We start from the raw sequence: 24,502 nt of genomic DNA, 5'->3' as shown, positions 1-24,502 counted from the left end.
GTTGCTTTGGTGGTTTTTTTAACGTTTGTCGTCCTTTTTTCTGCTGTGGATGAAAAACTTAATCATTAGGTGTGGAATTCGTTGATAAGCAGTGGCAGCTGGCAATTTTCTTTTATTCTCTGTCAGAATGCAATGCTTCCTTTGTTGGGCTGTAAATGAATAGTGCAAGCTTCTTCCCCACCCTTAGCCTTATCATCCTGAGATGTGAATCGCTTGCGCTACCAGATTTATTTTCTTTAGGAGAGCCAAGAGGCACCACAGGTAAACCCATCTGCTTCATTCCAGGTCACATTCCCCTGGACCGATTTGGTTGTTTCCAGCTTGAAATTGTGCTACAAGGCAACTAACGATTTTCCACAGGAATTCTTTTCCGTTAACTTATAAACTTGAATTACCAGTCTAAAGCGTCTGTCTTCTGTTTCTTTGAGTTCCTGATGTGTTCTTAACACATTTTCCAGAATGTGATCATTCAAGAAAGGTAAAGTAAAAGCTTTCTACTCAGAAAGTAGAAAAGACTGCTGCATGCAGAATGTCAGGGTTAACTAGGAGTGTATTTGCACTGGCCATGAAAGAAATGCAGGGCAGTAACGTGTTGAATGCCGCTAACTAGAGTCTGCTGGGAGCAGGACACTGTGCCCTTGCCACAGTTGTTTCTGTGAATGCAGTCAAACCCTGTAAATGCAGAACGATTTCCAGGTCAGAACAAGTTGATGAATTTTATGAGGCACCATCACAGCCTGCTGGAGCTGAATGCTGCCACTAGACTGCGAGTGTTCTCCAACTAGCTGTGTTGTGGGAGCTGAAGGAGTTTGGCCCTTTAGGAACACAGCAGGATCTGTTAAATGTAATGAGACACCAATCAAGATAAGCCTTGTACTGTGTCAGGTGCTGTATAAATACCTATGGAGGTAAGGTCACAGCTCTGGGAAATGTACTGTGTAAGAAAAAAGTATTATGATTAAGATTAAATAAATTGAGTACCCTTCAAAATGTTCTGAGGGTTATCCTTAAGTGAAGGGTCTGTTTCCACAGTCCTTATGCCCAGGCAGAGGCCTGAGAAGCAACATGTGCTTGAGAGTTGCTTTTTTGTCTGACATAACAGTAACGAGCCTAAAAATTGAACACAGGCATTTCTGAGTACTTTCTGTCTTGAGGGAGGTTTGGTTCTGAATCTAGATCAATTATTCTTATCCAGTGCTTGCTCAAAGAAGTGGAAATGAGGCAATGTCAGGTCACCTTCGTGCCGTTTCCCAGGTTTTAAGGAAATAACCTGTCTGGAACTGAAATCAGTTTGGGCCTATTTTTAATAGAAAGCACAACAAGATCCTAATGCCCTGCGGTCTCTTTTGTATTTTCTTTGACTTCTAGCAATGGTGGAAGTGCTAAAGCTGTGCCCATCTGCAGTTGTAGTTGACCTGTATTTGGTATTAATTACCCCAAGCTGTTATATATGAGTTTCTTTTTGACTACACACATTGCCTATGTTGTCATTCTAGGGCCTGTATTTCCTAGTATTTTTTCAGGGCCCATGTCTTGGAGGCCTTTGGACACTGTTAAGTAATGCTAGTCATGCAGATGACAAAAAAAAAAAAATCCTCATTTTTTTTTTTTCCCTCAAAACAATCTGGTGTGGTGCTTTACAAATCTGAAGGAAAGGTCGAACTCCGCTTTTCACTGTGCACCAGAGGATAAAAGTAAAGCTGTGTACAATTTGGAGCAGAAGACCCAGGGGCAGTGAGGCTTTGCTCAAAGATCAAGGGAAGAAAAATAACTTACTGTTAATTGTAGTTGACTCTTATTTAATATTAAGGATTTTATTGTCCATGTTATTCTGGGAAAATATGGCTGGTGCTACTGTCTCCTCTGTCCTCCATGTTTTCTTCCCTCCTTAGATGCTTCACTAGCTTTCTTGCCGTTTTCGCCTTTGTGTAAAAAAAAATGAACTGTAGTGAAATAGTTAACTTTGATAGTGGAGTGCCTTTTATTTTAGACTGGGCAGGTTCCTCTGCTAATAGTTGTTTGAAAGGAACACTCTGTAGCATTATTATACCAAAGTATTTGGCCCTGAACTTCCCTGGCATCAGCAGGGGGCTGTGCGGTTCACATCTCGTTGCCCCGTTTGCTTCTAAGCATCTTGAGCGTCAAGAAGATGGTGCAGCGTTGCTTTGCCTCTGCTTCGCATTTGGAAGTTCCTCTTTGCAGTCCTGAGGACTATAAACCCATGTTTTACAGAGTGTGAGATGATGGGCTCTGTAGTTACCTTGGGGTTATATTTGGCATGGCAGGACTTTTACTTCCAATATATGTCTGCAGGTGATGCCATGCATGATTCCAGCAGCAGAGATTTTGGACCCGGTAGAGCTGTCTTGTAACATGCCGAAGGCCAGCTCCTTGCCTGGTACAATTTCATAGGGTGGTTGGAAGAGCTAAATCCAACTGACACCTTGACCAATGGTGTGTGCAAAATATGTTGCTTGATTTCAGGAGGGGTTGTGGGCACACAAGGAATATAAATTCTGGGATGCAGCAAGAATCTGGAAGGTGAAAACTGACATTTTTTGACTGTTAAGTTTCACAGTACCTGGGTAGAACAGACTGGTGAAGAAGGGAAATCTGATGGCCATGACTTTTGTTTCTGAGTGGACGTGCAGTAATTCCTTAGTTCTGGATATGGATTAGAAGAAATCTGGTTTTGCTTATTAGCTCCCACTGTCTTTCCTGCTGAAAATTTGTCCGTGTGAAGATTGCTTAGAAACTCTGTAATGAAATCATGTGTGCAAATCCCATTTGGGGTGTGCGCGCTGCCTGTATGTAAAATCTGAGAACTGAAAATTCGATTGGGGTGGATGGAGAAGTAAAGCATTTCTTACTTTTGAGAAGTTATCAGCAGATGTAATCGGCCCTTTTTTTTTTTTTTTTGAGATACTTCAGAAACAGACCTCAAACTTTAAAGAGTCAGTTGCTGGTTTCTCAGTATATAAAAAAAAAAGTCTTTGTGGAATAGGCCATCATATACTTTATGGGTGATGGCAAATTTGCTCAATCGGTGATTATTAAGCACCAGTGACAATGCTTTCACTTCTTGTCCCAGTACAATTATACTTTTACTAGATCTTGTACCAAAAAAGCTTCAGATGATTTTCTGTTTGGACAAGACAAATAGTGCTGCAGACCCTAATTAAGGTTTTGGAATAAAGTCAAAACTCTGCATGTGTTTTAAACTTCTCTTGTAAAACAACAATAATACAGAATGCCTGCCCATCTTTTTGTAATACAAAAGAGACTAATCTAAAAATATGCTCTGTGTGTACATAGTGGGAAAGGGTTGTGGCATAACATTTTTCAAAGCCTGCTGTCTTCTTGGTTTGCTCTTAGCTGAAGCTATACAATTTCTTCAAAAAACATGAGTTAGAAATGAATCTGCAATACTTTGTGACTCCTTGTCCTTTTCCTTCAGACAAAAGGCTCTTTCAATCCATTGTGCAACAGTCCCAGATTTTCATGTGGTCATTCAAGAAGAGGATAGTGACTGGCCTTCATAATAGACTTTTCAGTACTCTGTCTAGGGGTTTGCTGACTGAAAAAAATGCCTATGGCTGTGTACTGTGTTCAGTGTTTAAAGTATTCATGAATCTGATCTCCTGAGCCTTGAAAAGGTAAAGAGTTCAAATGGCAAAGAAGCCTCACCTGTTTGTAAATACCAGTGTGCTGCTGCTCAGAGTTGGGGACAGATTTTGGCCTGTGTAAACCCCGCTGCGGTGGTATTTGATGTTCACTGACTGAAGGTCTGTTCTATTTTATTTTTTTTTTTAAGTGGTTACTTAAGGCTGGTGTTTCCATGAACTGTGCTTCCAAGAGGGTTGATGCTGTTTTACGTTCTGAGTGGCATTGAGCAATGTTACCTGTTTGTGCTGTGCATGGCTGAGTGGGCTTGTGAGTATGACTTCCTGGGAGATGACTATCCTCGAAAGTTGTGGGTGTGTTTTGAGTCAGTTTTGAAGAAGCTGCTACCATTCTTGTGTTGGCAGTAGAGCCTTGCTGAGTTGTTACCCCTTCATGCTGCTAAGGCCAACCTGCCCGGCAGCATTTCAAAACAAACACCTGACATGCAGGGCAGGTAGCCTGGTGTTTGTTGTCCCAGCCTTACACAAAACCCATGCAAAGATTAATGGTGTTTGCCTGAATCTTATTGGAATAGCACCGAAAGATGGTGTTTGTGCTATGACATGTTTCAGAATGATGGTAGCTCTTCAGGATCCTGATTGGTGGTGTTAGAAACCTGTGCGGAGCTTGCCCTGAAGGTTCAGCACTGGAGTGTCCATCTGAGTGCTCTCCATGGCGCGGGGCATTTACTGTTGCTGAAGGCTGATGCATGCTGACAGCTAGTGGGGTGACAGGTCAGGACTTCAGGCTCTCTTACTGGTTGAAGTGCCACTGCCAAGAAAGAATATTTGGGCTCCAGACGACTTCAAGCTCAAGCATGTACTTAAATGGTCGTTTCGGACTGAATTGCTTTCTTAGTAATGTTTAAAACCAGCATTGAGTATGTGCTGTCCTACACGCATCCAGGTTGAGGTTTCCACTGCTGCACTACGCTTAAACTGTCCGCTTTTAGTATTAAAATTACGGTACTGGGTCTGGTTCTCTGTGTAAAATTAAATGCAATAAAAGCCTTGCATGTGCAGCCTGGGGGTGGTGGTGCTTCTGAGTGGGAATGTATTCAGAGACTGTGGTTTATACTAGTGGTGGAAAAACCTATAAGTCCCAAGATGTCATTGCTGTGGGACTTCTTGCTGTGTTGATAGAGGGAATAACAGTCTTGTGCAGTAATACTAGCCTATGAAGCATTTGATTTAGTGATCTTTAGGACTCAGTCTGAATGAAATGTTGCCTAATTTTGTAAGTCTGTTTTCCAATAATAACTTAGTGCTGTCTAGAAACTGTTTTGAGTTGGCTGGTTTGTTAAGCTGCTGGCATGAAGTTGTGTTTTGGTGTTAGGATTGGAGCTTGTGCTCCTCGCTCTGGAGCTGATGAAGAGAGGGGTGGTGCGGAGATGGGCTGCTTGCACAGTGCTTGGGTGGAGAGAGGCTTCTCCATCCATTCCTGCAGCTCCTGAGGCTTCCCGTGTACTGCAGCCACTTTGTTACTAGAGTGAAAGGAGGAAACTTACTTCTCATTAAAAATCTTGAAGAACTTGAGGGTTTCTTCCTCCCAAGACAGCGAAATTACGTTGTGTACAAACACAGTGGGAGCCAGAAAGGATTGGATGATTGATCTGGCCAACAGAGGCAGCCGGGTCTGAAACACAAGGAAAGACCAGCAGAAGGGAGTTGGAAGATCAGGTGTACTATCAAACGCACACAGCTGTAGCACGAGTAGGGCAAGAGGTGTACCTGCCAGCGGTGCCCCAGAGAGGTCTGCAGCGAGGCAAATGTGGATTAACCAGAGCGGCTGCTGTGTAGGAGTGCCTGGAGGCTTGTAGTGGTGACAAGAGCAGGGAAGGTGGCTGGAGGAAGCCCTGGTGAGGGGGTGAGGGAGGAAGGCTGGGGAAGATCCCGGGGCCAGGAGGAGCTCTGGCAGTCAGAAGGCACAAAGTTTTTGGCCATGTCTGTTTAGATACTCAGATGGGAATGGAAGCTTGTGAGCTGAGGGCAAAAGGGAGGAACTACAGGGAATATTTTTTCTGTGTGATGGTAGTACGAGACCAGGGCTTCCCTGGCCCTGATGGGTTTTCCTCCAGTTTGGCCATTTGGTTAAGGATCTGATGGAAACGGTGGGCTTGCAGCAGTTCCTGCATTACTGATTTAGAGCCAGATTCTCTTGGGGCTTATGCTCACTGAAATCCACAAGTACAGAGTTTGGCCCTTTATCGTTTCCTTCTCACTCAGTAAAAACAGTTCTCCCTTTATTATCTGTTGCTAAAACCACACACCTGTCTTTAATATCTGTGCTCTTGTGTCTTGTTGACCTACACAGGCTGATTCTTTACCAAGTTGCTGGTAGATTGGAAAGTTTTGTGGAAGACTAGAGAATGTGGTTGGCATAGAGTCAATTGCAGTAGCTGCACTGACTTTTTAAAATGTGATTATTATCATTTTATCTCAAAAGAAGACAAATATCCAGACAGTGATGTATTGGGGAAACCTCGAGCTGAGCAGGCAATCAGCTTTACATCAGAAGATCTCTGGCTCTCTAGTGTTTACCTGTGAGTGAAAGGGAACTATGGAAAATGTCACAATGTTTCTGGTGCATGCTGAAGACAGGAAATCCTCAACATCAGTGGAGCTGTCCTTCTGGATGCCGATGTAAAATCGGTATCTTGCCTTATGATCTTTATATAGCCTCCTTTTTTTTTTTTTTGTCTAGTTATTGTTTACGTTGTTTACTGGGCTTTTTGATATGAGATGGTTCTAATGGTGTGCTATTGGGTCTGGATCACAGCATGGCCAGTAAACTCACAATTTTTTCCTGTCATGAGGGACACAAGCTCTTTGCATGTCTGAAATAGGTGCGGTCTAGGTCCTTTGCGGATTATTTTCTGTGGAAGAGGTATTTCAAGCCAAGGTCTTGTCGGAGCTCTAAGTGTATTGGAAGTTTTGCAGCACTTGCAATGTGAATAGGAGTTTGGTTCCATGTCCTTAGCCAAGAACATGGCGTGATAAGCAACTGTGGAGCAGGCTGCAGCAGTGGGCTGCCTTTGGCTCCCATGGCCCTGTGTTTAAGCAGTGCTCAGTCTCAAAACTTCTGGCAGTTCTGTGGGAGGGCTCACAGTCCACAGTGTTTTAGGATGAAGGGGACTCTATAATGTGTTCTGGTTTGTAGTAGAGAGAGTAAGCCTACAAACCCAGGGAAGTTCTGAAAAAGAACAGGCATTTGGCAGACTGGAAAGTTGTCTAATCTGGCAACAGATGGTCATGTGCGTAAATTCATCCGCTGTGCTGCCATCACTTGACAAAGAATGATGGTTGCCTTTCTCTACACTAATGGGGTGAGTTGAGGTTCCCATGTTAGTAGCATTTTAATATGCAGTTCCCTTTTCTAAAGTTACACTGTACCTGACTGATTATTTTGCCCCTTACCCTGTAGATGAGAAAGGTTGAAAACTTCCAGTTGCCTTCTGGTGTTGGATTCTCAGAGGTATTGAGTGCAGAAAGTTTTGATTGGAATTTTGTGCAGTCAGGTCCTCTGAAAATCAGGCTGTAGGTGAATGGTGGTACCTTCCAAAGCACTTTAAAAAGAATTGCTGAAGAGCAAAACTAGATTTATTAAACTGTAACAAGGGGCTTGTTAAATGGAAAAGGGATTATCTTGTAGTTGGAAGGTCTATTAAACTGCAAAAAGGTTAGTCATTACCCTTGTTGCATCATATTAAAGGAATGAAGCAATGTAAATGTAATCATTAATTAAACTGACTAGCACAACTTTAAACTGTCACTCACTATTTTAAGTGAATATCTTCTTCTTTCGGAGAGTGGCTTAGTCTGATACTAAAGGTTCCTTTTCTGTAAATTAAGAAAAAAAAAAAGGAAAAAAAGAAAAACCTCAAGATTGCTGTTACTTATGACAAAAAATGACACTTTGTGTGATGCTACAGTGCTTGTTCTGGGCTGAACTCGGCCTACCAGGCTCTGCACCCTCGCTGAGCTGCCTGTGGAGTCAGAGCCCAGCTCTTTAGAAGTGGTTTAATAGAGCAAAATGGCCAAGCAGCGTGATAGCAGGGGCTGTTTTTCTGCAGTGCCAAATGACCTGGGCAAGGACAATTCATTCTGAAATGCTGGGCTGTAAGGTGGGCGTGTGGTGAAGGCCCTTTGCCAGATGTCTGTGGGAGCCAGGCTCCTGTAAAGCTGCGGCAGGCACTGGGCACTGCTGGGGCTGGCGGCAGCTGCCCTGCTGTGGGGGGTGCGGTGCTGGGAGTGCTTGTTTTGATGGATTTTGTCTTTGAACAAATTTGGTACCAGACTCTGTGAAAGGGTTTGCCTTTTTCTAAGTTAGAATTTTTCTGGGAGGAAACTCAGGGGCTGTTGTGTGACATTTTTGGACATGTTCAGATTGCGGTACCAGCCGCAGAAAAGAGCTTTGGGAAGGAATCTGTGTTAATTGAAGTGGAAAATACAGGGATACACAGGCTTTTGAACAGCAGATGGACTCCTTAAGAGACAGGCCATAAATTGGTATCCCTCTGTGTTAATGCAAATATAGAAATGTACCTGTGTTTTGTTTTTTTTTAAAAAAAACAACACAAAAAAACCCTCACCCTAAAACATTCCCCCCTCCCCCAAAAAAACACAAAAACAAAAAAATCCCCCCACAACACACAGAATATACAAATAAACTGCATGTAGTTAAAAGTAATGTCCAAAGAGCAGTCAGATGGCAGTAATGGGATGGGATAGTATCAGCCACTCATAGTCAGCGCAATCTGAACTACGTAAGATTTTCAGCATGTATGATACAAGGAAGTCTGTGTGTGTGATCTGTCTTGTCATACATAAAGAGATAAAGATAGCACACTTTGCTCTGGTCTGACCATATACTTTTTTTATGTGACTGTTTTAAATATTTAAATGTTTTCATGTAGCTTCTTCCTGGAAGGAGTCTACCAGACTTACCTTCTTACAGCTTGATCCTGCATGAGGATCAGCTGAATAGGAGGAGTGGGGCCCAACCTTTGCCTGTTTCTAGCTCTCTGCCCAGATTGTTTGGAATGCTATTTCCATTTTCAGAGTATAAGCTGAAACCTGGAGCCATCTAGGAGTTTTATTTGCTTTTGATGGGAATGTAGGACTTTGTTGTTATTTAAAATAAAATATGAGAAAAATTAGAGGCTGTTAACTTTTGCCTCCAAGTGGCTAATGAATCAAGGCCGATAATTTGTATAAAAGATTTGGCTTGAAGTCGTGTGGAGTAAATTGAGTTCTCATAATTCCTTGAAAGGAGAAGCAGAGAGATCTGCTAATAAGGTCCTAACCATTATGTATTAACAGCCATGTGATGATATTCATGTGATTGCTGACAGGTGTGAGTGTTCCTCTGTGAGAAATATAACGAGCTGAGGTGTGTTGAACCTCTCTTCACAGAAATGACAGGCCACTGAAAGAAAAACGCTCATACAGAGAGTGCATCTATCAGAGCTGTTACAAAAATGGCTCTGCGATTCCATTTCACATGCAATATGTACATAGAGAGTAGGGCCAAAGCAACACCTCTACCTCTGGGAACTTGTCTGTCTTGCTGATAAATGTTAGTTTCATAATTTCTCTTGTGGCATTAATTCTGTGGGATTCCCGTTCTAGTTGTGCAGGAATTGATTTGCCAGTTTCTAAATTTGTCTCTTACATGAAACAATGCATGACTGAACAGTGCTCTTCTCTGTTGCTTTAAATAATACTTCTTAAGCATCTTTGATTGCAGGTCCTGCCCAGCTCTGACTCCATGACCTCCCTCATCCCAGCTCCTTTGCTGGGGCTTTGAATTATTATTTGATTCATTGTTTGGAGTTCTGTTTGCCTCTTCCGCTCTCCCTCCTCCAACGGCTCTATCCCTTACCCTCCCATGATAGTAGTAGTCAAATTTAGGTCAAAGTAGTATCTGCAGGAGAGGCTGTTTCCAGAATTCTTCCCTTTCTTAAATGCCAGGCGTCCGAGAAGGACCAGCTAATGGTATTTCTGGTAAACTACTGGACTTTGTATTCTGGTACCAGTCTTCATTATCTAGTTCTGTCTTCAGGCTTTTAAAGTATTTTTTTTAAATGTTACTTTTATTTTATGTAATAATATAAAATATTGATATAAAATAAAAAATAAAATATATATTGATATATTTAGACATACCTAAGGTTTGAAGGTTTTCCTTAAATTTCTGTGATCTTACTTAATTAACGCTGAAGGGAGGCAGTTTCAGTGGGTTTGTGTTTGTTCCTTAGCAGGCTGATGTTACATACTGTGTTCTATGGTAGTTCACATCTCTTTTTTGCATTTGCAGCATGTTTATTTTTGGGCGTGTGGATGGACAGATCAGTTGTGTCAGAAGACTGTTTATGCTATAAGTTCTGATGGTGATTGTAGGGAAATGGGTAAAAAATTGGCCTCTGATATGGAGTGGCTGTTTTGGTTTTATCTGCTACCATTTTTAAAATAAGAAAGATTAAAATAATTATTGCCCACCTGACACCCCGACATACAAAATGTTTTAACCATATAAAAAGTGTTTGTAATGCATTAAAAAAAAAATCTTAGAAAAACCCCCCAACATGTTTCTATTCATCTCCTTTTACTTTCTCTTTGGGGGAGATGTGACTGCCAGAGTAATTACAGCATATAATGTTTTGAAAGTCTAAATAGAAATTTAGATTAAAATTTTAAAAGTCTTCATTTTTTATTTCCTTTTTACTTTTTTTTTCCTTCTAAGCTTATTCCTGGAAATCATGTCATGCCTCCAGTCAATTCTGCATGCATAGTGGTATGCGTCTAACACACCATTTCTGATTTAGGGGGTCTCAGCCCTTTGGGTTTGTCAGCTCCCTCATTGGATCCTGCTGGCAGGAAATGCTCATGAGTAGTGACAGCAGTGGATTTTTGGCCGTGCTTCAGGCTGGTTTGAATACTGATAATTCAGTTAGAATGATTTGTGTTAAGTGGGGCATTTCATTATATACAAGACATGAAAAGATGTAATAGTTCCACTTGTATTTTGTAACTTCGTAATTCTGCTTTTAATGGCCAGCTTTTACAATGTGCTGTAATCCTGAACGTGCACCAGGAGTTGCTTGTATGGCTTCCCAAGTTCACAGACTTCAGTAATTCACTAGGAGAAGAGGTGTACTGATGCACTGAGGTGGCTGAAATGAATTTTAATTTTTAACATATTGATGATGAAGGTGAACACAAGGTGGTCAGGCAGTGTGTGTGTTTGAAATCTGCAGATGTGGATTTTAAGGTATTTGCTGACATGTGAAATCTGCAGTTCATACTGAGGACTGGAGTTAAAAGGATGATGTTGATTTCATTGGTGATGTGAGCAAAGCCTATACCATGAAGGTCCATCTGTGAAAGTCATGAGACCTTGCAAATGAGATGGGTAGGTTGTAGCCATATTTATTTTTGTGTCCCTTGTCCCTTCTACGTAAGTAGCAAAAATCTTAGGAAATAAAATGGAAAAATAAATAACATCAATGTACTGTGAGGTTTGCAAAACTAAACCAAACAGAAGTCTCAAAGCAAAGGTTGGGTTGGAGATGGTAGCTTGGCTGCCTTGTGTGTGAGTAATGTTTTCCATGCAACTTTGTCACTGAAATGTAACATGTTCCTTTTTTTAGTGTACCATAAACTATGCAGACTATGTCTTGTGGGTGAGCGGATATTACTGGAACAAACTTTACTTTTGGTGTATCAAAGGACTTGGAGCAGAGAGGCCAAGTCGTAAGTCAGTTGCTGAGGCTCAGTGGCAGCAGTAAATACGTTTGTTCCTATGAAAGTAAATACAGACAGGAATTCTGAATAAAAGATCCATACAGAGGGTGCTGTGCCAACAAACTGAGGCAAACTCTGGTTTCCTTTAGCATAGAGTGTATCTGGGTTCAGTGAAGGCATTCCAGACTTGCACCAGAACACGCTTTTATTCAACCTCATTAGCATAAAAGAAAACCAAACCATATTTTGGCTTTATTTTTGCCACATTGCTTCATAACTCAGAGACTGGCACAAGCATTTCAGCTGAAGCCTGGACCAAAATATTTTAAATGGTCAGAGCAGCAGTAAGTTCCAGCGTGAGAAGTTTGCTTCACTTCAAAACTTTGGGAGTTGTTTTATTACTTGTATGTTATTCCCATGAAGAGGCTGCTTTGACATACAAATTAGTGTTTCATGGAACCTTCTGTCTCAGGGCTGTGAGAGCTCTGCATGCTTTCCTTTGTGATGTGAAATACCACATGGGAATGAGATCTCATTTACACTCATGACTAAGTCTGACCAAGATCCCCTGAGTAATTTTGCTCCTCCTTCCTATTAAAACTTCAAAGGAGGATGGAGTTATATTTACATTTGTAAATTGATTCCATTATTCATTTTTGTTCATTATGATACCACGGCTGTCAACCAAGCCCCACGCAGCCGCTCGCTCACTCCCCCTCACCCAGAGGGATGGGGAGGAGAATCGGAAAGAAATGTAAAACTCCAGGGTTGAGATAAGAACAGTTTAATAGGTAAAGCAAAAGCCGCGCATGCAAGCAAAGCAGAACAAGGAATTCATTCGCTACTCCCCATGGGCAGGCAGGTGTTCAGCCACCCCCAGGACAGCAGGGCTCCATCGCATAACGGTTACTCGGGAAGACAAACGCCGTAATGCCAAATGTCCCCCCCTTCCTCCTTCTTCCCCCAGTTTATATACTCAGCGTGCCACCATACGGTATGGAATACCCCTTTGGCTAGCTTGGGTCACCCGTGCTGGCTGTGCCCCCTCCCAATTTCCTGTGCCCCCCCAGCCCTCTCGCTGGCAGGGCCCAAGAAGCTGGAAAGTCCTTGACTTAGTAAAACATCGCCCAGCAAGAACTGAAACCAGCAGTGTGTTACCAGCATCGTTCCCACATCGGAGCCAGAACACAGCACTGTGCTAGCTACTAAGGAGAAAACTGACTCTGTTCCAGCTGAAACCAGGACAATCCCATTCTTAGAATTTGTATGCAACAAGAAAAGAGGGTATTTCCCCATTCTAAATGGAGAGAAATAAAGATTGGAGTTTTATATATAAAGGAATATATTTAATTGCAGGAGCTCTATATTATAAAACATGCTTCGTAGTTGTGTTCAGCTCTTGTAAGAGTGCCAGGAAGGACAGAAGAGTGTGAAACTGCTTAAAGGATAGCTAGCTGGGAGTTCTCAGTCCTCTTCCTTTCTAGAGATCAGGCCAGCTAAGATGGAGCGAGGTGGAATCGGACTTGAGGATCCCATTGCTGCTGCAGTACTAGATTCTGAGCAGAGTGGTTGCGCTCTGAGCAGGATGTACTCCCTGCTCCAATGGGTGAGCAGAGTGTACATTCCTCTGCTGGGCTACTTTCCAGTAAGGATCCCCAGGAGGTGCTGGTGTCTTCTTTGGACTTCATGTCCACTTACGTTGTTATAAAGGCAGGCTCAACCCGGTTGTTATGATGTGACCTAGTGCTGAGGAAAAGTTTTGCTTTTCACATTTAGGGTGTGATGTTTTTTCATAAGCACAGTGAGGCTGGCAGTAGACTTAAGTCCCCTGAAGCCCCCTTTTCTCTGTGTCCCAGTGTAACTAGGAGGGGACATCTTTAGAGGTGGTCTCTAGTTGGTGCTTCTTGGAGATTTTAATTCTTATTTGTTGTTGTCTCTGATACTGGGTAATGCACAGTAAAACCCAGTATCAGCTGGGTATTGGTATCAGGAAAAGTTGTAAACCTGTTCCTGGATTGAGCTGCTCAGTGCACCCCGTAGGTTTCAGTGTCTGTGTTCTGTGTTAACTGCATGTCTGCTACAGCTATAGTATGTTGCTTTTGGTACTGACCTCGCTGTCTTACCTGTGATATTAAGCCACTGTAGGGTTGTCTGCTAAACTGCAGCATAAACCTGCATCTGCAGCCTTGATGCATTATCTGCCACGCATTGATTGTTCAGCAGATACCCTTTGTCTCCTAAAATAATCCCTCACTCAGTTAAAACCATATGCGTTCAGACATATTTTCTCTGCCTACTGCTTGTTCGGATAAGCAAATAATTTAAACTTTTTTTAAAAGCATCATTTACATATTTCTTTCTCAGAAGATGATTATATCTTGAAATGCATATATACATATTGGCTTTGTTACTAAGAAAATGTCTGTTTTGGTTTTGGAGCAGTTTAAAAAATTGCTGTACAAGGCTGAAGAAGAACCATTTGACAGTGAGGGCACAAACTGATTTTGCTTAAGTTTGCAAAATACCAAGTACTGCTTCCTTCAGAAGCTTCTGTCCTTCTGTTGGGAGGCTGAAGACAGATTACATGGAGGATGTGCCAGTTTGAAAATAGTGGTGATTGCACTTGAATTTAAAATAAGGTATTTCGGCTGTCATTAATTATAGCAGCTGTACGATGCTTCATTGTTCTGATTTGCTATAGGTGAATGGGAGGATAGGTTTTGCCCAGAAAATGACGCTGGATATTTTTTGGAACTTAGTTGTACTTTCTATGATTGTCTTTTAGAATAATTATAAGGTAATGTTCTGTGCAAACTGACATACTCAAATTCGCATGGGTCTGCAGTGAATTTTCTAATAAAACTGTGGAGGTTATTTTGACTTGTTAACATGCTGTCTGAGACACAGTATTTTTGCATTTCCCAACCTCAGTAAGAGGAAGCTTTCCTGGTAGATTGACCTTTCAGTGTGCAAAAATGGTGAGTAAAGCTCACAGTGGACTCCAGCTGGCAGGAGAATTCAGTTCAGTGAGGAGGCAGTTTTCACAAAAAGGCATGGAGAGTCCACAGATCATACAGAATCTTTTTCTTGTTCTTTTTAGAATCTTGTAGCCCCTGAAGTGTACAAAGTTGGAGATCCCATAGCTCCTCTAGGCACTGCATGTATCCTGGCCCATCGGGGTATGGGCAGTTGCCTTAAGCAGGGCTTTCCAGCTTTGTGGTGTTGCTTGGTTACCATCATTCCCACAACTCTCTAAAGCAAAGCAAATGTAAAAAACCCTGGTTTCTATTTATGGGCTAGGCTACTGTACAGATCCAAACAAAACAGAATTGTAAATCCTCTACAGCTTCTCTAATGATCATTTTTTCCCTCAAGTATTCCACTTGGCTACTCACAAAGGCTTTCTATTTTAGGTATGTTTGTTCAGTATATTGGGGTACTTCTAGGATTCTGCACAGACTCTGGAAGTTCAGAAGCTGGATTCCTGACTGGAACAAGGAAAAACAAATAATGGCTTGTGTTGTCGGGCAGTCTTGCTAACTTGAGCTGGGATATTGCCGCTTCAGATATACTTCATGTGCATCCTCAGTTCAGGGCAGGGCAAAGTGCGCAAAGCTTAGCTTGGAATGTGGTAGGGAATATTTTCTTTAGTAATGAAAATAATGGAGAACTCTCATAACCATTTGGCTGAGCATCTCATGTAATTTTGTGAATATTTCCGAATGTAGCTTCACAAGTCCTTTCGTGCCCTTGGGAGAATACTTTTGGCATGCAGGCTTATGTGTTTCGGGGAAAATTCTCATCTTAAATCAAATTAGCTAATCTTGGCGAAATATACAGACCCTCTGAGAACTTGAGTGTAGCATGGGTGCATAAGTTTCTTTTAATGAAGTTAATTCCCAAAAGAAGGCTTCTCAGGGAACATGAGTGAACACTGGTGAACAGAGAGCTCTCCATAAATCCACTAGGGTCACTAACAGTGTACCTAGAGTTGGTTACAGAAACCTGCTTGCTGTTTCTGAGAGTGCAGAAAGCTAAAATAAATGGAGGTATCTGTGAGTCAGCCAGAGGTTGAGGAAAAATAAACGTATCCAAGTAAAACATTCCCAGCTGTGGAAAAAACTATCCCCCATCTATCAAAAGCATGGAAAGTGTAGGTAGCAGACAGCAATTCTTGTAGGAAGTAGAACTTCTAAGCATTGCCTTGTGCTCATTGTCTGAGAGCTAGTGCATTAGTGGGGCCCACAACTCAGTCCTCTAACCATTTTGGGTTTCCAGTAGGTCCAGTTCTTCTGATGGTGGACTTGTAAGAGGGATTTCTCATCCAGTGAGGTACCATATGGCTCACGTGTGTCTGTGTTACAGGTCTGTTCCAGCTCTGTCAGTAGGAATTGGATTAGGCCCTTAAAGCTTTGAGAGAAGAACGTCAGCTGTCACTAAGTTAGGGGGAATAACAGGCTTAAATAATGGCAGATCACTGTTAGAATAAAGGTGCTTGCAGACTCTGCATGTGGACTTGTTTAAAAAAAAACGTGTCAATGAAGAGTCTGAGGCCCATGTTGGTACTCTAGCTCACACCAAAGTTCCCACAACCAGGGAGAGCTTCGTAGGCTAGAAGGACTGGATATTCCAGTCCTATAAGACACGTAGATCATAGTAAACACCAGAGTTGGTTGGTTTTTTTAAACCGTGCTATTTCATGCTGGCTGAAACTGAAGTGGTGCCAGTTGTATGTCTGATTGCAATGCTGGCTCTCTGCTATGAAAGCCTTAAAGGACAATTTTTCTCTTTGACAAGACCACACGGCATGTACATGTTTTCTTCCTCATTGCTGCTGCTGTTCATTTACTGTAATTCCCTCCTGTACCAGTGTTGAACATGGATTCTCTCCTTTGCCCTACTGTAGTATTACTATCCCACTTGTGTCACCAGACAGAAATCTGGCATAGGATGAGAGGTGATCCAGTCCTGAAGCTTTTATTTAGTTTTTTCTCAATCCTAAAGTTAACAGATCCTTTTTGCTATAAAATCTTTGGCAAATATCAGATTGAGGATGGTTTCAGTCAGGGAGCTTATGCTGCTTTATAATCATATGCATCTTTTGTTGTAATAAGCAGTGCGTGTTGTAAATGTCAATATGAATTGTCCTCTGAAGGCTGGATTCCTGCTGAGTATGCTTAACACTGCATTCCCTGGCTGAAGTTAGAAACTGCAGTTCACAGAAAGGAACATCATGGTGTTGTAAAGGCAGGTAAAGATCAGCTTTGGAGGATGCTGTTATTAATTGGCTGAATATTGAGATGCAAAACAGGAACCTTGCGACTGTTGGTGTAGCAGTGACAGACAGGGAGCACCCCTTACTTTTACTACATTGGAGCTTACGTCTGTGTTAGGCGTAAGGTTGAGGCTAAATGTCTTAAGGCTTGGCTAAATGTTAAAGATACGGAGGTTTACTTTCCATGTGCTAAATAACTTCATTGGCAGGTAGGGAAATGTGATTGACTCAGTAGCTAGGCCAAAATAATAATAATAATAATAAAGTCCAAAAAAAAAGTGCCAAAACTCTCAATAGAGTCTCGCTTTTGTGTGCTTACCAGCAGACTCCAAATAGCCTTTGCACTTGGTCATGTCAGCGTTTGACAGAAGATTCCCTGCCTTCTCTCAGCTTGCTTCTTGCACTAGATGTTCTCAGTGGCTTCATCGGAGAAATATCTGTGCATGAAAACAAACCATAGTCCATTGTATCCTTGTGTTACCAGCATTCATCCCAACTTGACGTGCCTCTGGTTCCAGCAATAAACCTAGCTTTTAATTTTTGAAGAAAAAAAACCCCAAAACTCCCAAAACAACAACAACAAAAACCCTACAACCCCAGACAAAACTATTCTTAACATTAAATGTAGAAGTGACAGGTAGAGTCATTAAGAGTTAAACGTGAGCATTGGACCCTGCAAGCTAGCAGAACTGTAGGCAGCAGTGGAAGACTTCAGAAGTCTTTTGTTGAGCTTGTGAATACATAGGGTTGAGTTCAGTTTAATGCTCAGCCCTGCAATATTTCTCTGCTTGTATACAGGCTACTGCAGGCAGGATCTCATGGGTTCTGCTTAAATTTGGAGTTGTGTTGGAGATAGCTGGGTTTTACATTGGGGTTTTGATTTGGGACTAGGGGGATTTATTTTACTGCTGGCTCCCACAAAGGTAAGAGCCGATTTAGACACAGTCAAATAACTTTCAGTTAATTTCAGTGCTAATCTTTGTTGCTGGGCTATACTTAAACACAGTCCAAAATACAGTTTTAGGATACATACTCGGGAACAGAGGGATTGAAGGGTATGTTTACCGTCAGGATCCAGAAGGCTTATAGGTCTACAGTGGAATTAGCAGAGTGCAGTGTTTAGGTTTTTGAGCCCTTCTGCATGACAGATATATTGTGGAACCTCAGGTTTAAGGTTGGGGATGGGGCTAGGCATCAGAAGAGAATTGGTCAAAGAGTTTGCTTTACTCTTTGAAAGAGTAAAGAAGATTCACATAGGATGAGGACTCCTGTCCAGTGTTCTACAGCTCATGGTATGCTTTGATTCTTCATTAAGGCCTTGTCCTGGTCTAACCCCGGTCACAGCCAAGCCCCACGCAGCCGCTCGCTCATCCCCCCTTGGTGGGGCAGGGGAGAGGATCGGAGGGGTCAGAGCGAGGGAACTCCTGGGCTGAGATGAAGACAGTTTAACAGGTAAAGCGAAAGCCGCGCGCGCCAGCAAAGCAAAACGCGGAATTCGTTGCCCACTCCCCACGGGCAGGCAGGTGCTCAGCCATCCCCAGCACAGCAGGGCTCCGTCACGCCCGTGGCTTGGGAAGACAAACGCCGTCACTCGGAGCGTCCCCCCTTCCTCCTCCTTCCCCCAGCTCCTGTGCTGAGCATGGCGTTCTGTGGTCTGGAATATCCCTTTGGCCAGTTGGGGCCAGCTGTCCTGGCAGTGTCCGCCCACCCCCTGACTAACTCCCTGTGCCCCCGCACCCCCCCAACTAACTCCCTGTGCCCCCCAGCCCTCTCGCTGGCAGGGCCTGAGAAGCTGAGGAGCCCTTGGCTTAGTGTAAACATTGCCCAGCAACAACTGAAACCAGCAGTGTGTTACCAGCATTCTCACACCAAATCCAAACGCAGCAGGGCAGCAGCTGAGAAGAAAATTAACTCTATCCCAGCCAAAACCAGAACAGGCCCATATCTCTATGAATAGCTGTTGTGATCTGGATTTAATCTTAGTATGTGGTTCTGGTGCATGTATGCATTGTGTGTCATTAATACTAGGATTAGGGAACTGTTAAAAAGATCAGAGTTCAAGATGGGGAGGGATTTAAGTGCTTGGTTTATTTGTATGTTCTCCAAGGCTGTAGAGCTGTGATGAGCACTGATTCCTGCTGCTTTTTTTGGCTTACGTTAGTTTTGGTGTGGTTGTTTGTCACTGAGCTCTGTTTGATGTGAGGTTTGATGATGTGCTATCTGAAGCCCTGCTTCTTTTCTCTTTGTACCCTGCAGTGGGGGACAATGGGTTGAAGGTTCCGAGAGGGTGTTTCATGTCATCTCCACACACATGGCCTTCATTGGCCATAGATCTACCACAGAGGGTTACGGGCCACTGTTTTTAAAGTCTATACTACCTGCAGAGTCACAGCGTGCTTTCCTATTTCAGGGTCTTTTTTGTTTGAAAGTAAAAATCACTTTTAAGAATTGACCTTTCATTATGATGTGAAATTACCTTAAACATTTGTGGACAGTAAGCAACAGTATTCTTTGATAATACAGAAATGAAAAACACTTCCTTTTAAGTGTTGTACCTTCACTCTTAATTTCCTTTCTCCTCCCTTGGGTCACTGTTTCCTGCATAATGTTTTCTTTGATATGCCATGGACCATTGACTAAGGACAAAATGTTGAGTTAGGAAGGTAATCAAATTATGGAGAGATGTCCCATAAGAATCTACTTATATTTTTTTCAAGGTATTACATCTCATTTGATCAGACTTGACAGAAGTGGTATCGTTTGGAAAGAAGAAACCTTTACAACATCCAATAAAACTTTTTTCTTTCCTTTACATATGGTACATAGCTGTCTTGGTTATCTGCTTTTTTACTTTACAGTGATGCAAACCAAAAACTTTTTACTTTTTTGCTTGTGTTCCTTTGTCTTTTAAAATAGCCTTTAATAGTAGTAGCCCTTAAAGTACAAGAATTACAATTTGAACTTTAATAATTTCATACCAGTGACTGCATTTCATACCTGAGACCACATCGAGGTATGGGATTCTGAGATTACTTGTCACTTTGGTCTTCAATATTTCATGAAGTTCAAAAGGGCAAGGATTGTCAAAAGAACTCACTGAGCAGGGGAAAGAAAAAATTAAGTTGTAAAAGTCTTACCATTTGATTCTTCAGATTTTAATTTTCCACTGAAGTTGAAGAGGAATCTCCCCCACAACTCGGGTTGAAGGTGATCAAAACTGGGGTTTAGCAGGTGGCATGTTACACAGGAGAAAAGCAGAATCACTAGGATGCCTCAGTACAATAATGTGCATGATCTGATTTGTTCTGTTTAAATCCTAAAACCACCACCTACAGAAAATGCACTATCACAAATGTTGCTGTCTTTCTTGGTCTCAGTTCAGGTGCTCGCTAGACAAAAGGGATGTGCAGTAGCTCCCTCACTCTCATCCCTTGCTTGTGTCTCCTTGAAGGGAGCAAATAGCCAAGTTGTGCCCTTGCTTGCACAGAAGAACAGAATACTGGTAGGACCGTAGCGCAGGCCTGTTCCTGAACTCTTGGTTAGAGCATTATGCCCAAAGGCAAGGAAGTGGGTGCGCTTCCCTCACTGGGTTTCTGGCCCCTCTATTCATCTTGCAGATCTGTGCCTGTTATGTCGATTCCAACACCCAGAAATGCTCTTTAACACTGTGACATGTATAAGTAATTGTATTTCTTCATTGAAGCATCACATTTTACATTGCTTCAGTCTTTTGATTTTGAACATAACTGTGACTCAGCAAGCCATGCAGAAGCGTGTTCAGATTGCAATGGACTTTGGGACCTAATCTGTGAGAGCCTTTGTTTTGGGAGCCTTTGCTAGGTGAAGTGCTTCAGGGAACATCTGGCAGGTTCAGATGCAGAAGCGTTTAAGAGCTTTCTGCTTTGCTTTAAAATAAAACCTGTGACTCTGACAGGGCTTTTGCACTTCAGAACTTCACTTTGGCTTTGGCAAAATCTGTAGTTTCAAGGGTAAGATGGATGAAATGGGGCAGCAGTCACGCACTTCTAGTCTATTACAGTGTGAGTATTTTGTAATGCAGAAGGAAAAGTAAGTCTGCAAAGACAGTGAAGTCATAGTGGCTTGGTGGAGGCTGGTTTCAGCAGTCAGGATGTTCAGAAATGTCACATTGTACTTCTAGGGTTAGCTGAGGGACTGCTGAACAGATCTTACTCCAAGGCAAACAGGGACCAGCATGTAACTCACTTAAGTAGCAACTAGAAAGGGTTAATTCCTGTCTGGCATGCGTGGTTAAATCGTAGACCAGTTCATGACTGCCTTCTCCTTGCAACTACAGAAGAGAGTGCAAAACTTAACTATTTCTGGTTTTGTTCCCTCCTGTTAATGAAATCGGGAAATCAGTCTCCATTCATCTGTCTATGGGCATAAACAGGCACTCAGCTATCCATGTGGTTGTATGTCTTCAACTTTGGGGATAATTCCCCTGAAATTTATAGGCACGTCAGCAAAGGCCTTGTATTGTGGGCAGAGTGCTGGTGTCACTCTTTGGGCTTGCCTCTGTTTCAGCTGAGTTGGTATTCTTGAGATAATAATGTTGCTTGTTGGAGAATGACCACACTGAAACTGTGCTGGTGTGGCTCAGGGGGATTTGTTTAGTAACTGGTGACTTACTGTAACTTGCACCTATGGCCCTCTTGCATTAATGGATAGAACGGTTTGCATCACTTAGGTTTATCTTTCTGCACATTGCGATGTGCTGGCTGGTTTGAGTTTAAAATACATGTTGGTTTTAAAAATGGGTTTGTTATAGCTGGAAGAATTGTATGTGTGGTCAGGAATGGTGCTAACAACAAGGTTTAGGTAATTGCCTAAGCTTGCATGGCAGTGAAGGTAAGTCCTGTAAAAACTGGTAAGAGCATCTGTCAGCACCCCCCATGTGTTGAGCAGGGTAAGTAAGGGAATGAGGGGTGTTTTTTCGCAAAAGTCTCCTGTAAGGAGAAAGCAGTATAGTAAATCAAGAGTAAATTAACTAATCATGTTCTAACTTACAGCTGTTTTTTGCGGGAGATACAGTCTTTTGGAGAAGATAGAAAAACAAGAACAGAAACTGGAGTCATTCACGGTGGTAAGATACCTTTTATGTCTCTCCTTGCTAACCATTGTGACTGGGTAAGTTCAGAAACTTGTAGGTTACGCTTTCAGCCTATACTTTACAAGTGAGTTCATCAGGTTTCTTGAGCTTATCCTGCTAAAGCTGATCATAGTGACACATACCACAATGATCACAGGGGAAGGAAGGGGGGAAAAAAAAAAAAAAGACAAATGTAACAATTGGCAAAATGGTACTTTATAAATTCCTTACTATGTAGCTTTGACTTTTTACAAAAACACAGGTTGGTGGGTAAGTAAGCCTACTTTCACATGGCACGTGTATATGACAGATAACAAATAGGAAGGTACTTCATTTATAGGTCTGTCAGTGCAGGAACAAGAAGCCAGGAACTTTAGGGGCTGCTTTCACCAGGACAGTGCAGCCTGTTTGAACATCTCTGAAGCTGTTTGGTTCCTGTTTTGTCTACAGTCTTATCTTTCACTACTCCAGATTAATTTCTTCCCTTCATCTACTTTCTTTGTCATTCAAGTTGGTAATGTCATCTTACATTGTCCTACTGCTTCTTCTCATCTGTTTTTTTAGTAGTTTGAACCACTATATTGTGGTTTGCAACTGAAAGTTCTGCTGAACCGGTGTTCTGAAATCATCTCACACTATATAGTCCAAGGTGATGTTCAGAGGATGGTGGGAAAGGGCAGCTTCATAGTGAAAAAAAATAAATAAAATATTAGCTAAAACTAGAGACTACAGAACTGGGAAATGGGGTCTCTGCAGTTGCCTCAGTTCAGAGGTGTGTGAACCTGGTGGTTTTTGTCACTTGTTTTGAAGAAAATACTTGTTTAAATATATCAAATAATTCCTTGTGCTGTTGTGTCTGACAGTAGGCTGTTTCTTTCTGTCCAGCATGTTATGAAATCATAAACTCAGTCTGTTCTAAGCATAAGAAGTGCGCTAATAACCCTGTCATTGTGTGTAATTCTAACAGGGATGACAGTTTTTTAAAAATGTCTTAAGGTTCTCCAGTTTACTTGCAGTTTAGGAGGTCTGGACTGTGTTCCCTATGAATAGCTTGCTGAGAAATCTTCAATGAATCACTTAATGCCTCAAATGGAAATCTCTAAAATGAGATAATACTTCTGCACTTGAACATGGGTGTCGGGACAATAACTAGATTATGTATTGAGGCTTGTGAAATGCTCAGGGTCATTTGCGTGTTATTTTGCTGCCCACGCCCCATTTCTTTAGTGGAGGGCTGTTACGCTTTTTCTTAAGGATTTTCTTTTTGCTTGTAACTTGTTTTACAGAGTTGCTGTATGGCAAAATTCCAAAGCTTTTGGTGGTGGGGAGGGCTTACAAGGAGCAGCTGAACAAAATCAATCTGTTACTTGATAGTTTAGCATGCTAAACTCAGTAGTGATGAGCTGTGTGACTTAAAGGAAAAAAGAAAAAAAAATATGGATGCCCAGAGTGGTTCTTGCACATCTGCTGATCTCAAGTGTGGCCAAATACATGATGAAATATGACTTGTCTGGCTACAAGCTCTTATTTACTACAACTAAGCGAATTATTGGGTCAGTTCCTGACCAGACCTTGAGCTGTCAGAAGCAGATGGCCTGCCTGGAGAGCAAGATACCTTGGAAGCACCTCCACCCTTGTCAGCAATGTTACACAGACAGGGATTTCTCAGAAGAGCAGTGCTGGCATTCAGTGATTTCAGGGAAAAGGTGGTAGGTTTTCAGCTATACTTGCTCTTCCACATCAGAATGTCTTGTGTACACTAGTCTGGAATGGGTTTTCTGTATGACTTGCTGTGGTGGGTTTACCTGGCCCAGCAGCCAGGCACCCACACAGCTGCTCGCTCGCTCCCCTCACCAGCTCCCTGCAGCAGGGGGAAAACAGGAAGGGCAGAATGAAGAGAAGTCATGAGTTTTGACAGAAGAACAGTTTACTGGGAGAAGAAAAGGCAGGGCCCAGGAGAGAAAAAAAAGAGCGAAGCAAAGGAGATGGCACACCACCTCCCACAGGCAAACCGATGCTCAGCCAGTCTCCAAACCGCCACCCTGGCAACAAAAAACGTCGTCTCTGTCTTCCTCTAGCCCAGTGTTTATTGCTGAGCGTGAGCGTACGTGGCATGGAATATCCCTTGGCCCGCCTGGGTCAGGTCTCCCAGCTGTGCCCCCCCCAGCCTCTCGCCCCCCCTCGGCCACCGGGCTGCGGGTGCAGTGGGAAGCAGGCAGCCTTGGCACTGTGCAGGTGCCGTGCAGCAGCAGCCAAAACACCCGCCTGTTATCAGCGCTGCAGTTGCCACAGATCTGAAACACAGCACCGTATGTGCTGCCATCCCAGCCAGACCCAGTACGTTTGCTTACTTCTTAATGTTGTACTAAAAAAAAGAATTTTTAGGACAACAAAATCCCTTTGTAAGGTCTTAAGAATGGCATTGTCTTGATTGAAAATGTTTTCTTTTATGTGCAGATGTGATGTCTTCATTATCAGTTCATGTCTTCAGTAACATGGGCACATCTGAAGCAGTTCCAAAAGACCCTATGTATGTGCTGTAGCTCATTTTTCTCTGATAAATGTCTCAAAACATTTCTTTCATGGAATTCAGTAGCGCTTAAGTGCTTTTCTGACTAGGGGCTGCATGTTCAAGCTGACTGTCCTACAAGACCAATTCTGAAGAAAGGTCTGATGTTCACACTGGGCAGATTATCTCAAAATGGGTAG

The 24,502-nt window shown here is 42.4% G+C and overlaps 1 protein-coding gene across 11 annotated transcripts in view; it reads left to right on the top strand.

Annotated features, from left to right (window-relative positions):
• Window positions 1-24,502, top strand: part of SPATS2L (spermatogenesis associated serine rich 2 like) — a 151,292-nt gene that overhangs the window by 66,354 nt on the left and 60,436 nt on the right. For 8 of the 11 annotated variants that reach the window (XM_055718041.1, XM_055718040.1, XM_055718043.1 and 5 more), the window contains exon 2: window positions 21,714-21,787. The exons of 2 other annotated variants lie outside the window; for them this stretch is intronic. The gene's annotated coding sequence lies outside the window, so the exon portion shown is untranslated. Of the gene's footprint in view, window positions 1-21,713; window positions 21,788-21,811; window positions 21,832-24,502 lie in introns of those variants that run through there. One more of the 11 variants, XM_055718044.1, reaches the window with a different exon arrangement.

Source organism: Falco cherrug, chromosome 8, assembly GCF_023634085.1.
Source record: "Falco cherrug isolate bFalChe1 chromosome 8, bFalChe1.pri, whole genome shotgun sequence".
Lineage (NCBI taxonomy): Eukaryota > Metazoa > Chordata > Aves > Falconiformes > Falconidae > Falco > Falco cherrug.
This window is presented reverse-complemented; position numbering and strand designations above follow the sequence as displayed.